Source organism: Aquarana catesbeiana, linkage group LG13, assembly GCF_042186555.1.
Source record: "Aquarana catesbeiana isolate 2022-GZ linkage group LG13, ASM4218655v1, whole genome shotgun sequence".
NCBI lineage: Eukaryota > Metazoa > Chordata > Amphibia > Anura > Ranidae > Aquarana > Aquarana catesbeiana.
In genome coordinates, this window is record NC_133336.1 from 236,795,723 (window position 1) to 236,811,961 (window position 16,239).

Sequence of the window (16,239 nt, forward strand, 5' to 3'; positions counted from 1 at the left end):
GGCACAGCAGGTGTACAGACCCGGGAACTCAGCTCAGGGATGGTGGGAACTCCTCATAATGGGCACAGAAGGTTTACAGACCCGAGAACTCAGCTCAGGTATGGTAGGAACTACTCATAATGGGCACAGCAGGTGTACAGACCCAGGAACTTAGCACAAGGATGGTGGGAACTCCTCATAATGGACACTTTAGGTGTACAGACCCGGGAACTCAGCTCAGTGATGGTGGGAACTCCTCATAATGGACACATTAGGTGTACAGACCTGGGGACGCAGTGCAGAGATCTCACTCATAGAGTCCTTGAGAGATAGAAGAGACTTTCATGTGGTTTGCCTCTCCAGCATCCATCAAATGTCAGTTTTAGGGCGGACTGCCCCTTTAAAATCACAGAGATTAGAAGGTAGAAAATAAACCAGTAAAATCTGTCCGATTTCTCCAGAAAAAAAAAAATGTTGTACAGGGTGATTCACGTCCTTCAGTCCTGATTTCTTCTAAACTGGCGTGATTCCGGCGACCGTTGCCATAGAAACAGCTTGGGATTCCCGACAAGTAGAATGTTGATAAGCATGCTGTTACACTGTAGCGGAGGGGTACTGGGCCCTCATCAATTAAAGAGGACCTTCCTATTAAGATATGTCAATGTGACAACATAATCTACATTGTTGCATCATCATCTACTTTATTACATCATCATCTACATTATTACATCATCATCTACATTGTTACAGCAGCTTTGTACACTGTAAATTAAAGATGCACTCCGGCTACGATTAAAGGTGAAGCCACTTCTGTGGTGCCCGAGTCCACCAGGCTTTATTTATAAATGAAGCTCCAAAATCTGACAGTTCACCTCTCCGCCATATTTTTTTTTTTTTTTACTATACAGGGGTATTGAGGTGGTTTCAGTATAATGGGATTTGATCAATTTAATTTTTATATGCCAATGATAACCTCTCCTCCTGAAAATGCCAAACACACGGCTATCAAGCTGATCCAATGGCTTCAACACCCACAAATGTAGGCAGTTGTCAGATAATAGGAAAGCCCAGGATTACCGCCATGCTTTCTGGCTGCCTGTGTCTAACTGAAACTGTTGTTGGATTCCTCTGTATGAGGAGGTGTGGGATGTCTCTCTCCTTGTAGTCACCTATGTGTGGAATTTCATCTCCTTCTGCTCAATTCTTATACAGCCGGGATCTTCAATCTTCTCAGTAAAAGGACCACATTGTATATATTACAAATATTTGCAGAACAAAAAAAAACAATTTTATAAACAAATGATTTAAATGTAAATGAATAATAAAACACGCCTCAGGAAATAACTTTACATCAGAGTCCCCCCCATTCACATCAGAAGTCCTCCCATCACATCAGAGTTCCCCCTGTAATTTTAGTGTCCCCCATCACTTCAGAAGCCCCCCTTTTACATCAGAGTCCCCCATCATACCAGAGCTTCCACTTCCAACAGAGTCCCCCATTTTGCATCAGAGGTTCCCTCATCACATCCAAGCCCCCCTTTCACATCAGAGCCATCCCTTTACATCAGAGCCATCCCTTCACATCAGAGTCCCTTCTTTTGCATCAGAAGTCCTCCCATTGCATCAGAATTCCCCCTATAATTTCAGTGTCCCCCATCACATTAGAAGCCCCCCTTTCACATCAGAGTCCCCATCACATCAGAGCCCCCACTTCCAACAGAGCCCCCCCCTTTTGCATCAGAAGTCCCCCATCACATCCGAGTTCCCCCTAAAATTTCAGTGTCCCCCCCCATCACTTCAGAAGCCCCCCCTTTCACATCAGAGTCCCCCATCACATCAGAGCCTCCACTTCCAACAGAGTTCCCCATTTTGCATCAGAAGTCCCCCATCACATCAGAGCCCCCCTTTCATATCAGAGTCCCCCATCACATCAGAGCCTCCACTTCCAACAGAGTTCCCCATTTTGCATCAGAAGTCCCCCATCACATCAGAGCCCCCCTTTCATATCAGAGTCCCCCATCACATCAGAGCCTCCACTTCCAACAGAGTTCCCCATTTTGCATCAGAAGTCCCCCATCACATCAGAGCCCCCCTTTCATATCAGAGTCCCCCATCACATCAGAGCCTCCACTTCCAACAGAGTTCCCCATTTTGCATCAGAAGTCCCCCATCACATCAGAGCCCCCCTTTCATATCAGAAGCTCTCCCATCACATCAGAGCCATTCCTTCAGATCAGAGTGCGCTATTTTGCATCAGAAGTCCTCCCATCACACCAAAATTCCCCTTATGACTTCAGAGTTCCCTATCACCTCAGAGTCCCCCCCCCACCTCTTTCAAATTAGAGTTTCCCCAACACATCAAAAGCCCCCCTTTCACACCAGAGTACCCCTTTACATCAGAAAAGGGCCCCCTTTTGCATCAGAAGTCTCCGCATCACATCTGAGTTTGACTTTCACATTAGAAGCTCCCTTGTTACTTCAAAGCTCCTCCCTTTCACGTCAGAGTCCCCCCCCCCCGCACCAGGAGCTTCCCCATCACATCAGAGTCCCTCTTTCATATCAGAAGCTCCCCCGATACTTCAAAGGTCTCGTGTCACCTCAGAGTCCCTCCTTTACATCAGAGGTCCCACATCACATCAGAGTTCCCCCTCTTTCACATAAGGCCCCCCCATTCTGTATCAGAAGCCCCCCCCCATTACTTCAGAGTCCCTTTTTCCATCAGATCTCCCTTTCAAATCAGAAGCCCCGATTACATCAGAATCCCCCCCATCAAATCAGAGTCCCCCCTTTCATATCAGAGTCCCTTCTTTCACATCATAAGCCCCTCCTTCACATCAGAGCTGCAGCCGGCAAAGTAAAATCTTGTAGCGGGTCAGATGTGGCCCTCGGGCCATAATTTGGACACCCCTGTTACAGAGGAAAGTCAAGTTAGGGAACAGCTGCAGTTACAAGATTGCCCCCTGCTGGCTTCAAGTGGTAAATATGGAATAACCCAATGCATTAATACTTGTCTAATGATTAAAAAAATCACATAAAAAAAATTTTTTTTTCATTTCCTGAACATATTAAAGTTCATATAAACACCATACAGTTAATTTAAAGCGGAATTAATTTTTGTACAAAAAAGCCGTCCCTTGGGTAAGTCGCCCAAGCGCATCAACGTAGAGTCAGCGCCGAATAAAAAGGAGCCAATCCAATTGGAGACGGTCACAGAGAACCTCCGCCCCCTGAAGCAGGTGAGAAAAGTCGCAGAGTTCATCCAACGCGTGTGACAGACGGGACACGTTCGACTGCAGGCGACTCCATCTCCAGACGCCTTTTATATTCTCTTTTCGCTACAAGTAATAAAAAAAAAAAAGAGAGAGGAGCGATTGACCTCCGGGGTCGCGGTTAAATTTGAAGAGCATCACATATTTATAGCGAGGCCGCAGTGTCAGGGGCGCAGAAGGCGCGTCGGCCGCCATCGGACTGATATGCAGATAAAACCGGCAGCGCCATGTTCCGGGGGCAATAGGGGGCACGCCGGCAGACAGAAGAATATTTTGTAACAAGCAAAAAAAAAAAAAAAAAAAAAAAAAGAGAACGAGGGAGAAAGCAATTAAAATTTGCAGTAATTACGGCGGCATGCGGCCCCGGCTAGTAAGAGTGATTAGCGGGATTTAAAAAAAGAGGGCAGGTGAAGAGGGCTGATCAGAGCCAACATGGAAGGGAACGCTGGCGGCGGCGGACGGGGTCGGCGCTGGCAGGCCTCCCGAGGGTGGTGGCGAGACGACCCAACGCCTGGCCAGGCTAATGAGGCTACATTAAGCCTAATAAGCTGGGCCAAGGCGCAGCGGGCAAGCTAATTACTCGCTCGCGGAGGAGCCTGGGCGACCCCGTAATAACGGAGGAGGGCTCGGTGGTGGGAGCTGACGGACTAATAGGATCAGACCCCAAAGGACTAGGCTACATCTGTGATCAACCGTCACCTGGTCAGCGGTGGTCGCCATGGAGCTCCTCGGCGGCACAGCCGCAGCGCATTAACCCCTTCCATGGGGGTTCCTTCCTTGAAGGAATTTTCCACCTTCACCTTTAATCTGTTGGATTAAGTACATCCATTCTAAGTAATTTATCAGTGCATTTGATGATGCAGAAGGATGGCGCCATCTTTGTTCAGGCATCATCCAAGGTCGCCATCTACTTACTGGACTGAGATTCCGACTCAGATATGATGCCATCATCCTGGTGCCCTGTTCAGGGTTGTGTTCAAAAAAGGGGGGCGGCTGGTGGCCACCCCCCTCCATCCGGTCAGTGAGTTGAGTGCGGAGCACTTACCCCATCTATGGCGGGCAGCGCCTTACCCAGGCGTCACAGGCGGCGGGCATCACGGCATACCTCCCAACATTTTGAGATGGGAATGAGGGACACCTACTGGCAAATGTATGTAGGCATAGGACACGCCCCCTGCCACACCCTCTTAAAGGAGAATTAACCCCCCAAAAAAGGTTAATTAAATCCGCAAGTGCTTTTTTTTTACCACTACTATTCCTTTATATTGGCTTTTAAAATGTACAAATGTAGCAATTTAGAAACTGGAATGAAAGGTTTAGCACTGGGAAATAACTTTTTGAAAGATAAAAAGTACATTTTATATACAACTATATGGATCAGACCAAAATGAGGGACAAATGAGGAGGAATGAGGGACAGAGGGCCATTGCTCCAAATCAGGGACAGTCCCTCCAAATCCGGAAAAGTTGGGAGGTATGTAACGGGCGGCGGGGATCACAAGCGGCGGGCATCACCGGCAGCGGGCATTGCAGGAGGCATCCTCTTCCCCTGCAGGCATCACAGCGGCTTCCGTCTCCTCCACCCTCCTCCTCGGCAGTCAATCGGAACGCTCCTCCTTTCGGCCAATCAGGAAACGGGTCTCAGATCCGCTTCCTGATTGGCTGGGAGGAGGATCAGTGTTACCAATCGCGACTATTCATTCGTTATTGTAACACACCTGGGTGGGCTTGTAGCGCAGTGCTCTGCTCCCCCCCAACCCCCCCCCCCCCCCCCGAGCCCAGCCTCTTTTGAAGCCTATTACAGCCTCCGGCTCTAATCAGGTGCTTAAAAAAAAACACACCACCGCCCCATTGGAATCCATGCATCTGGCATCCTGCATGAGGGCCGGATGCATGGATAGGGGGGAGGGGGGGGGTGGTTCCCTGAATAGATGGGCTGCCCCTGTTCAAAATTGTCCAACACAGATCAGCCCCTGCTGCAACCTCTCACTTTATGGCTTGCTGCAAAGTTCGAGTGATTAACGGAAAAACAATGAAACTGAGGAAATGCTTCCTTCTGCCTGCAGCAGACTCTGCTATTATGCGGATAAGGAAACGCCTCCAGGCCCAGGCGTGCGCACAGGGTCACACCCTAATCACACCCTAATCACCCCCACGCTGTGCTGATTCTCCCTGCTTCCTGGCAGATTTTAAAAAATGGTCATGGGCTTCTTTTCGCGATTTTGGCATGTAGCTCTTCCCACTGAAATGAATAGACCGCCCTAAACATGACGCGCAAAAAAAAAAAAACGCGCACGCACCGTCACACCTGCATAGGGGTAAATATGGCCTCAGACGCTCTGGGCCTTTCTATGATAAGTACGGTACATGCATTGCCATTGCTGACTTCCCTCTGAAAATGACAAATATCACGTGACATCATTAGCTGGAGTCAATGACCTGCAACAAGCATGCAGCCAGTGAAGTCAACCTGATGTAAAGTGGATTTGCCCGATTCAGGTCACTGACTCACAAGACAACCGGACAGCTCACTGTCTGAACTCGGTACCCTCGTCCTCAGGAAAATCTCATTTAATAAGGAATGTACTCAATAGCCTGGGTATGACTACATGGGTAAGACTACATGGGCATGACTCACCCATTATGTTGTCTCCTCAAATAAATACAATTTTCTGTCTTCATACGATCAAGTTGTGCAGCAGCTGGCACCCGGGTCCAGGATATCTTGGGAAAGCTCTACAGCCAGAGCTGGGTCTATATAAATTGTTTCCAGCCTTCTCTGTAGACTACAATAAATCCCCCCCCCCTCTATGCCATGGAGATGACAACAGGAGGAGGTGTTCTGTAGTCCTGTTCTAGGGTGACAATGCTGCTCCTCCTGTCATCTTATCAGTTAGCAATTGTTCCCAGTTCTCTGTGTGGACTACAGAACACCTCCACCCAATGTAATGGAGAAGGGAAGAGGGGGAGGTGTTCTGTAGTCCTGCCCTAGCGTGAGAAGGCTGCTCCTCCAGTGTCACCCTAGGACAGGAAGTGTGTTACTGGCAGGATCACCAGATGAGAATAAAGAAAAAGAAAGCCAGGAAAAGAAAATGAATGCAGCCCCCCACATCTAAGGAATGGTACACTGCAATATATGACTCTTTTGTTCTTGGGGTTAGATAAATGTTAAAGCTCCATCTACATAAAACGGAATAGTCCACTTCAGATACAATAAAAAATAGCTTTCATTGTAATATTCCATTCAATTCAGAGTTGTCCCCCTGTAGTAATTATTTTCTGCCACTAGATGCCCTCAGTCTGATGGCCCAGGTCATGCTAGACCCACCCCTAGCCCGTGACTGGACAGCGAAAGGAGAAGCAGCACAGTGATAAGCTCATCAATCCAGAGTTGACCCCCTACAGTAATTATTTGCTGCCACTAGATGTCCTCAGTCTGATGGCCCAAGTCATGCTGGAGCCGCCCCTAGCCTGTGACTGGACAGTGGAAGAAGAAGCAGCACAGTGATAAGCTAATCAGTGCAGAGTCGTCCTCCTGTAGTAATTATTTTAAGCCACTAGATGTGCTCAGTCTGATGGCTTAGGTCATGCTGGATCCGCCCCTAACCTGTGACTGGACAGCGAAAGGAGAAGCAGCACAGTGATAAGCTCAGCAATTCAGAGTTGACCCCGTACAGTAATTATTTCCACTACTAGTTGCCCTCAGTTTGATTGCCCAGGTCATGCTAGACCCGCTCCTAGCCTGTGACTGGACAGTGAAAAGAGAAGCAGCAGAGTGATAAGCTCATCAATGCAGAGTTGTCCCTCTGTAGTAATTATTTTCCGCCACTAGATTATCTCAGTCTGATGGCCCAGGTCATGCTGGACCCGCCCCTAGCCCGTGATTGGACAGTGAAAGAAGAAGCAGCACAGTGATAAGCTAATCAGTGCAGAGTTGTCCCCCTGTAGTAATTCTTTTCCGCCACTAGATGCCCTCAGTCTGATGGCCCAGGTCATGCTAGACCCGCCCCTAGCCCATGACTGGACAGCGAAATGAGAAGCAGCACAGTGATAAGCTCATCAATCCAGAGTTGTCCCCCTGTAGTAATTTTTTTCAGCCTCTAGATGTCCTCAGTCTGATGGCCCAAGTCATGCTGGACCCGTCCCTAGCCTGTGACTGGACAGCAAAAGGAGAAACAGCACAGTTATAAGCTCATCAATCGAGATTTCACACCCTACAGTAATTATTTTCCGCCACTAGATGCCCTCAGTCTGATGGCCCAGGTCATGCTGGACCCGCCCCTAGCCTGTGACTGGACAGCGAAAGAAGAAGCAGCACAGTGATAAGCTAATCAGTGCAGAGTTGTCCCCCTGTAGTAATTCTTTTCCGCCACTAGATGTCCTCAGTCTGACGGCTTAGGTCATGCTGGACCCGCCCCTAGCCTGTGACTGGACAATGAAAGAAGAAGCAGCACAGTGATAAGCTAATCAGTGCAGCGATGTCCCCCTGTAGTAATTCTTTTCCGCCACTAGATGTCCTCAGTCTGATCGCTTAGGTCATGCTGGACCCGCCCCTAGCCTGTGACTTTACAGTGAAAGGAGAAGCAGTACAGGGATAAGCTAATCAATCCAGAGATGTCCCCCTGTAGTAATTATTTTTGGCCACTAGATGTCCTCACACTGATGGCCCAGGTCATCCCGGACCACCCCCCCAAACCTGTAATTGGACAGTGAAAAGAGAAGCATCTCAGTGATAAGCTCATCTCTCCTATCAGCGTGTTTTTTTTTGTCAGCACATGAACTGATTGGTTCCTTCTGCTGCTTCTTCTTCTTCTCACATTCCAGCCCTGCTGTACAGGGACTGTAAGAGGCTCACATTCAGAAACATACACTGCTTTTTCTTTAAGTGGGTTAAATTTCTGGTTCAAATCAATGGATTAGGGTGAAGGTCAAATAGAGGGCAAAGCAACAGGTTAACTGTAATGGTGACCCCCACCCCAGTAGCTCGCAATCACCTTCTCTTCTTTGACCCCATTTTCCAGTTTGGCCACTGGGAGCCACCCCGTGACCCTTAGGTGAAGAGGTTCACTTTAAGCCACCAGTAGCTTAATTTAAAAAAAAAAAAAAAAAAAGTTAATTTTAGTAGGTGACCTCCATAACTGTGCCAGAGCACTTTTTACCTCTTGTGGCCCGGAGTTCCCCTTTAAGCCTCCCCCCCCACCGCCCGCGGTTTGGGCCACGGGGAAGGGGTTAACGACTCCCGGGCGCGAGAAACGGACTTATAAATATGCAGATCTATCCCGGTGGCCCATCTGCTCCCTCCTCTTCCCCATTTGACATGCCCTGGTAGCCGGCATGCTCCATGACACACACATTATCACCACATTACCTGCCAGGAGACGCGGCCTATCAATCAGAGTGCGCGGCGGGCGCAGATGCCGGGCCGCCTCCTCCTGGGACGGAGAGTAATAACCACCGTCGTCCTGATTAAACCCGTCCGCAAGACACGCTCGCAATATTCCGACGTGGATAAAAATGGATACAACTGGCCAGGGGGGGAGGCGAAGAGCGCTTTTTAAAAACCGCTGTTTCGGAAGCGCAAAGAGTGCGGTCAAAGGGGGGCTACAGAGTGACCTGGGATCACAAAGGGGCTACAAGACCAGAGAGAAGCGTCACAGCGCCCATTCAAACCACTGCCTTACAAAATGCAAGTGTTGCCCTCAAAGCACATGATAGGCACTGATAGCCAGCATTGACTGGCATGACTAATGGGCACTTATTGGTGGCACTTGTGGGCAGTGGTGGGCACTGATTGCTGGCACTGGTAGGCACTGATTGCCGTGGTATTAGACTCAGAACCAAAAATGTAATACTGTATATAGCAGCTCACCAATCATTAGATGTGGTGGCTGCATTAGTTTTCTTTTCTGTGCCCCCCCCCCCTGTTTTCATCTGGCCAGTAACACACCTCCTGTATAAGAGTGCCTCCACTGAGGATGGAAGAGCACAGGGGGCACCTTTGGACAGCAGCGATGTAAGTCTGGGGGGGAGGGGGAGTGGTCATTTTACTACCAGATTTAGATACACTAACAACCTGAAGCCAAACTTTATAATCAGTTACAGCAAACCGTTTTTTTTTTTCTTTTGGACAGGGCCTATTTTTTAAAAAATCTGTTTTTTTTTTTGCTAGAAAATTACTAACCCCGAACCCCAAAACATTATTTATATTTTTTTTTCAGCCACCCTAGAGAATAAAATAGCAGTCGTTGCAATACTTTATGTCACACCGAATTTGCGCAGCGGTCCTACAAGCGCAATTTTTTTGGGAAAAAAATACACTTTTTTTAATTAAAAAATAAAACAACAGTAAAGTTAGCCCAATTTTTTAAAATATTGTAAAAAGAAGATGATGTTACGCCGAGTAAATTGATACCCAACATGTCACGCTTCAAAATTGCGCCCGCTCATGGAATGGCGACAAACTTCGACCCTTAAAAATAGCGGCGTTTAAAAATGCATACAGGTTACCAATTTTGAGTCACAGAGGAGTACTAGGGCTAGAATTATTGCTCTCGTGCTAACGATCGCGGCGATACGTCACATGTATGGTTTGAACGCCGTTTTCATATGTGGGCGCAGCGTACGTATGCGTTTGCTTCTGCGCGCGAGCTCGGCGGGACAGGGTGCTTTATATTTTTTTCCCCTATTTATTTTACTTTTTTTTTTTTTACACTGTCCTTTTGAAAAAAAAAAATTGTGTCACTTTTACTCCTATTACAAGGAATGTAAACATCCCTTGTAGAAAAAAAACATGACAGGACCTCTTAAATATGAGATTTGGGGTCAAAAAGACTTCAGATCTCATATTTACACTTCAAAGCAATAAAAAAAAAAAATTTCCTTATTTTTTTTTCAATTAAAAAAATTTCCCCTTTTGATGGCACAGCGGCTGCAATTGATGGCACAGTGGTTGTGTTTGATGGCACAGTGGCTGCGTTTAATGGGCACAGTAACTGCAATTGATGGCACAGTGGCAGCATTTGATGGCACAGTTGAAGCGTTTGATAGGCACAGTGGCTTTGTTTGCTGGCACAGTAGCAGCGTTTGATGGGCACAGTGGCTGCAATTGATGGCACAGTGGTTGCGTTTGATGGCACAGTGGCTGCGTTTAATGGCACAGTGTCAGCGTTTGATGGGCACAGTGGCTGCATTTGATGGCACAGTGGCAGCTTTTGATGGAACAGTGGCTGCATTTGATGGCACAGTGGAAACGTTTGATGGCCACAGTGGCAGCGTATGATGGGCACAATGGCTGCGTTTGATGGGCACAGTGACTGCGTTTGATGGGCACAGTGGCTGCATTTGATGGGCACAGTGGCTGCATTTGATGGAACAGTGGCTGCATTTGATGGAACAGTGGCTGCATTTGATGGGTACAGTGGCTGCATTTGATGGGCACAGTGGCTGCGTTTGATGAAACAGTGGCTGCATTTGATGGAACAGTGGCTGCATTTGATGGGCACAGTGGCTGCAATTGATGGCACAGTGGCTGCATTTGATGGGCACAGTGGCTGCAATTGATGGCACAGTGGCTGCATTTAAAGGGCACAGTGGCTGCATTTGAATGAACAGTGGCTGCATTTGATGGCCACAGTGGTTGCAATTGATGGCACAGTGGCTGCATTTGATGGGCGCAGTGGCTGCAATTGATGGGCACAGTGGCTGCAATTGATGGCACAGTGGCTGCATTTGATGGGCACAGTGGCTGCAATTGATGGCACAGTGGCTGCATTTAAAGGGCACAGTGGCTGCATTTGATGGAACAGTGGCTGCATTTGATGGGCACAGTGGCTGCAATTGATGGCACAGTGGCTGCATTTGATGGGCACAGTGGCTGCAATTGATGGGCACAGTGGCTGCATTTGATGGGCACAGTGGCAGCATTTGATGGGCACAGTGGCTGCAATTGATGGCACAGTGGCTGCAATTGATGGCACAGTGGCTGCATTTAAAGGGCACAGTGGCTGCATTTGATGGAACAGTGGCTGCATTTGATGGGCACAGTGGCTGCATTTGATGGAACAGTGGCTGCATTTGATGGGCACAGTGGCTGCATTTGATGGCCACAGTGGTTGCAATTGATGGCACAGTGGCTGCATTTGATGGGCACAGTGGCTGCAATTGATGGGCACAGTGGCAGCATTTGATGGGCACAGTGGCAGCATTTGATGGGCACAGTGGCTGCATCTGATGAAACAGTGGAAGCGTTTGATGGGCACAGTGGCTGCAATTGATGGAACAGTGGCTGCATATTATGGGCACAGTGGCTATGTTTGATGGGCATAGTGGCTGCGTTTTATGGGCACAGTGGCTGCGTTTGATGGTTTTTTTTTCAGAATTTTTCAGTGTGTTTGCACCCCCCAAACATTTTGAGCACCAGCCGCCACTGAATGCAGCCGTCACGTCTTAGAATTGGTAAGCTGCAATATAATAAATGTTGGCTTTTGGGTTTAATACGGCTTTAAATATTATTTATAATAAAAGAAAAATATATTCTTATAAATGAATGTAAATATATAAAAATATATAGAATTGTTATTGTTATTTAAATGTTCTTGACCTACAGACTGCGAGGTGCGGGTTGAGCGACATCCAGTTTTTGGAAGGCGGCCGGTGCTTTATGTTAACGAGCGCTAATTTGCTGGCGAGTGCCAGAGATACCGCTGTGACCTTCAACGACCTCCCCAAAGCGGAAGGATAACGGCTTTGTTCCAGCTGCCAGCTTTGTAGCCGCTTCTCCTCTCTGACATCTTTATAGCGCGCCGCGTCTTAAAGGAAACCCATCGCGATGGAAACACCGAGGCTGACCTCTCCTTTCCGAAAAATGCTGGTTTCCTGGCTGTCGAGGTCACCCTCTGGCTTCCATACCCCGAGTCACTGACCACATTCTGCAAATGGGGCAGATAATAGACATGTGCACTGCCAAAAAATCCATTCGTTTTCGTTTCATTCGTTTTTTTTTTTTCTCCCATTTTTCGGGTCATTCGGAAATTCGAAAATCCAAAATAATAACTAACTAATAATATAGGTATTCAAAAATTCAGAAGTTCGAAAATTAGAAATTTCGGAAAAACAAAAATTAGAATGAAAATCCAAAAAAAAATTCAAAATAACGAAAATCCGATAATAAGAACGAAAATTCGAAAATCTGAAATAACTAACTAATAATAACTTAAAGTGGTGTTCCGGCCGAAATTATACTTTTTAAATAAAAATCCCCCTATGATACAAAAGCTTAATGTATTCTAGTAAAGTTAGTCTGTAAACTAAGGTCTGTTTTGTTAGTTTATAGCAGTAGTTTGTTATTTGCAGCAGGCCGCGGCCATCTTAAGTGTGGGCATCTGAAGCCAGACTGTATTTCTTCCTGGATCTCATCCTTGCAGATCTCGCACACGTGATAGGTTTCAGGTCAGGTTTCCATAGCAACGGCAGTTTCAGAGGAAGTTGCTGCCCCACATGCTCAGTGCAGCACAAGCAGTGTAATAGGTTTCAGGTCAGGTTTCCATAGCAACGGCAGTGTCAGAGGAAGTTGCCGCCCCTTCCCAGAAGGCATTGCAAACAGGAAATGATGCGATGGGCCGCGGCCAGGGAGGAGGAAGTGAAAAATGAATACAGCAGATATACAGTAGGTCCTGAGAAAAAAAATAAAAAAATATCCAATTCGTTTACAGTGCGCAGTTTAGTGAGGGATGCTGAAGAGTTGTAAAAGTGGGTGGAACTGCACTTTAACTATTACTAACAAATAAATTCTAGGTATTGGAATCTCCTTTCAAATTTGGCTGTTAGTGAACGTAGCGAATATGAATTTATCCGACGTTACGGATTATCCGAAATAAAGAATGCCGCATCTAAACGAATGGAACGTAACAAATTATTAATAAAAAATAATAATAATAAAAAGTTTTTATTATTATTTATTATTATTATTTCGTTACGTTTCACTCGTTTAGATGCGGCATTCTTTATTTCGGATAATCCGTAACGTCGGATAAATTTGTATTCGCTACGTTCACTAACAGCCAAATTTGAAAGGAGATTCCAATACCTAGAATGTATTTGTTAGTAAAAGTTATTATTAGTTAGTTAGTTATTGTTTGGGATTTTCGAAATTTTCGGGTTTGCGAATTTCCGTTCTTATTTTCGGATTTTCCTTCTTATTTTCGAATTCTCGTTTTTGGAAAAATTGGCTAAATGGGTTTTCGTTAATTCGAATATTTCCCGAATTAACGAATTGGTCGAATTTCGACGAAAAAACGAATGCACATGTCTAGCAGATCTTTTTTTTTTTTTTTTTTTCGAATTTTTTTCTGAGATATCTACCACTTCCTGTCCTTGTCACACCCCAACAGGAAGTGAAGGTAAATCTCCCCAGCGCTGACTCCTGGAGAAGAGATAAAAGGGTTTAGGTGTCACTGAAATAGGCAAAGAGAGCAAAAAAACTCTTATCAGATGTTCAAACCCTTCCCTACCCCTCTAAACAGTTGCAAATCCTGAGAAACCAGCCACTTCCTGTTCTTGTGACACCCCAACAGGAAGTGAAGGTAAATCTCCCCAGCTTTGACATTGAAAACGGCAAAGAGAGCAATAAACCCTGCCAAATGTTCAAACCCTTCTCTGCCCTACTAAATAATTGTAATTTCTAAAACATCTAGTCACTTCCTGTTAATGTTATACCCCACCAGGAAGTGAAGGTAAATCTCCCCAGTGCTGAAACCTGGACAAGAAATAAAAAGGTCCACATGTCACTGAAAAAGGTACAGGAACTGAAGGTAAATCTCCCCAGCATTGACATTGAAAACAGCAAAGAGAGCAATAAACACTGCCAGGTGTTCAAACCCTTCTTTGCTCTACTAACAGCCAATTCTGAGATATCAGTCACTTCCTGTCAATGTGACACCCCAACAGGAAGTGAAGGTGAATCTCCCCAACACTGACACCTGAACAAGGGATGAAAAGGTTGAGGTGTCACCAAAAAATGCAAAGAGAGCAATAAACCCTGACAGATGTTGAAACCCTTCCTGCTCTACATAACAACTGCCATTTCCTCGTGATACCCCAACAGGAAGTGAAGGTAAGTCTCCTCAGCGTTGACATTGAAAACGGCAAAGAGAGCAACAAACCCTGCCAGATGTTCAAACCCTTCTCTGCTCTACTAAATAATTGTAATTTCTAAAACATCTAGTCACTTCCTGTCAATGTGACGCCCGAACAGGAAGTGAAGGTAAATCTCCTCAGTGCTGACACCTGGACAAGAAATAAAAAGGTCTACATATCACTGAAAAAAAAAAGGTATGGAGAGAAATAAACCCTACCAGATGTTCAAACCCTGATCTGCTCTACTAAACAACAGCTAATTCTGAGATATCAGTCACTTCCTGTTCCTGTGACACCCTAACAGGAAGTGAAGGTGAATCTCCCCAGCACTGACACCTGAACAAGGGATGAAAAGGTTGAGGTGTCACCAAAAATGCAAAGAGAGCAATAAACCCTGACAGATGTTGAAACCCTTCCTGCTCTACATAACAACTGTCATTTCTGAGATATCAGCCACTTCCTGTCCTTGTGACACCCCAACAGGAAATGAAGTCTCCCCAGCATTGACATTGAAAATGGCAAAGAGAGCAATAAACCCTGCCAGATGTTCAAAGCCTTCTCTGCTCCACTAAGAAATTGTAATTTCTAAAACATCTAGTCATTTCCTGTCAATGTGACACCCCAACAGGAAGTGAAGGTAAATCCCCCCCCCCCCCCCCCAGTGCTGACACATGGACAAGAAATAAAAAGGTCCACATGTCACTGAAAAAAGGTACAGAGAGCAATAAACCCTGCCAGATGTTCAAACCCTTCCCGCTCTACATAACAACTGTCATTTCTGAGATATCAGTCACTTCCTGTATTTATGACACCCCAAAAGGAAGTGAAGGTAAATCTCCCCCGTGGGGACACAGACCTATTACCTTTCTCTGTACAGAGCAGACATGTGCAGGATGAAAAAATTCGTTTAGTTTAGTTTCGTTTCGATTCGTTATTTAACTAAATTCGTTTAGTTAAATTCGTTGCATTCATTACATTCGTTTTCGGAATTTGTTTCGTTTCGTATTCGAATTCGAAAAAATTCGACCGCATTCGAAAAAATTCGACCGTATTCGAAAAAAACTATCAAATTCGAAAAAATTCTAACACATTCGAAAAAAGCTGTCAAATTCGAAAAAATTCTACCACATTCGAAAAAACTATCAAATTCGAAAAAATTCTAACAAATTCGAAAAAAACTATCAAATTCGAAAAAATTCTACCACATTCGAAAAAAACTGTCAAATTCGAAAAAATTCTACCACATTCGAAAAAAACTGTCAAATTCGAAAAAATTCTACCACATTCGAAAAAACTGTCAAATTCGAAAAAATTCTACCACATTCAAAAAAAACTATCAAATTCAAAAAAAATTTTACTACATTCGAAAAAAATATCAAATTCGAAAAAATTCTACCACATTCGAAAAAAAACTGTCAAATTCGAAAAATTTCTACTACATTCGAAAAAAACTATAAAATTCGAAAAAATTCTAACACATTTGAAAAAACTATCAAATTCGAAAAAATTCTACCACATTCGAAAAAAACTGTCAAATTCGAAAAAATTCTAACACATTCGAAAAAAATATCAAATTCGAAAATATTCTACCACATTCGAAAAAAAACTGTCAAATTCGAAAAATTTCTACCACATTCGAAAAAAACTATAAAATTCGAAAAAATTCTAACACATTCGAAAAAACTATCAAATTCGAAAAAATTCTACCACATTCGAAAAAAACTATAAAATTCGAAAAAATTCTAACACATTCGAAAAAACTATCAAATTCGAAAAAATTCTACCACATTCGAAAAAAACTGTCAAATTCGAAAAAATTCTACCACATTCGAAAAAAACTGTCAAATTCGAAAAAATTC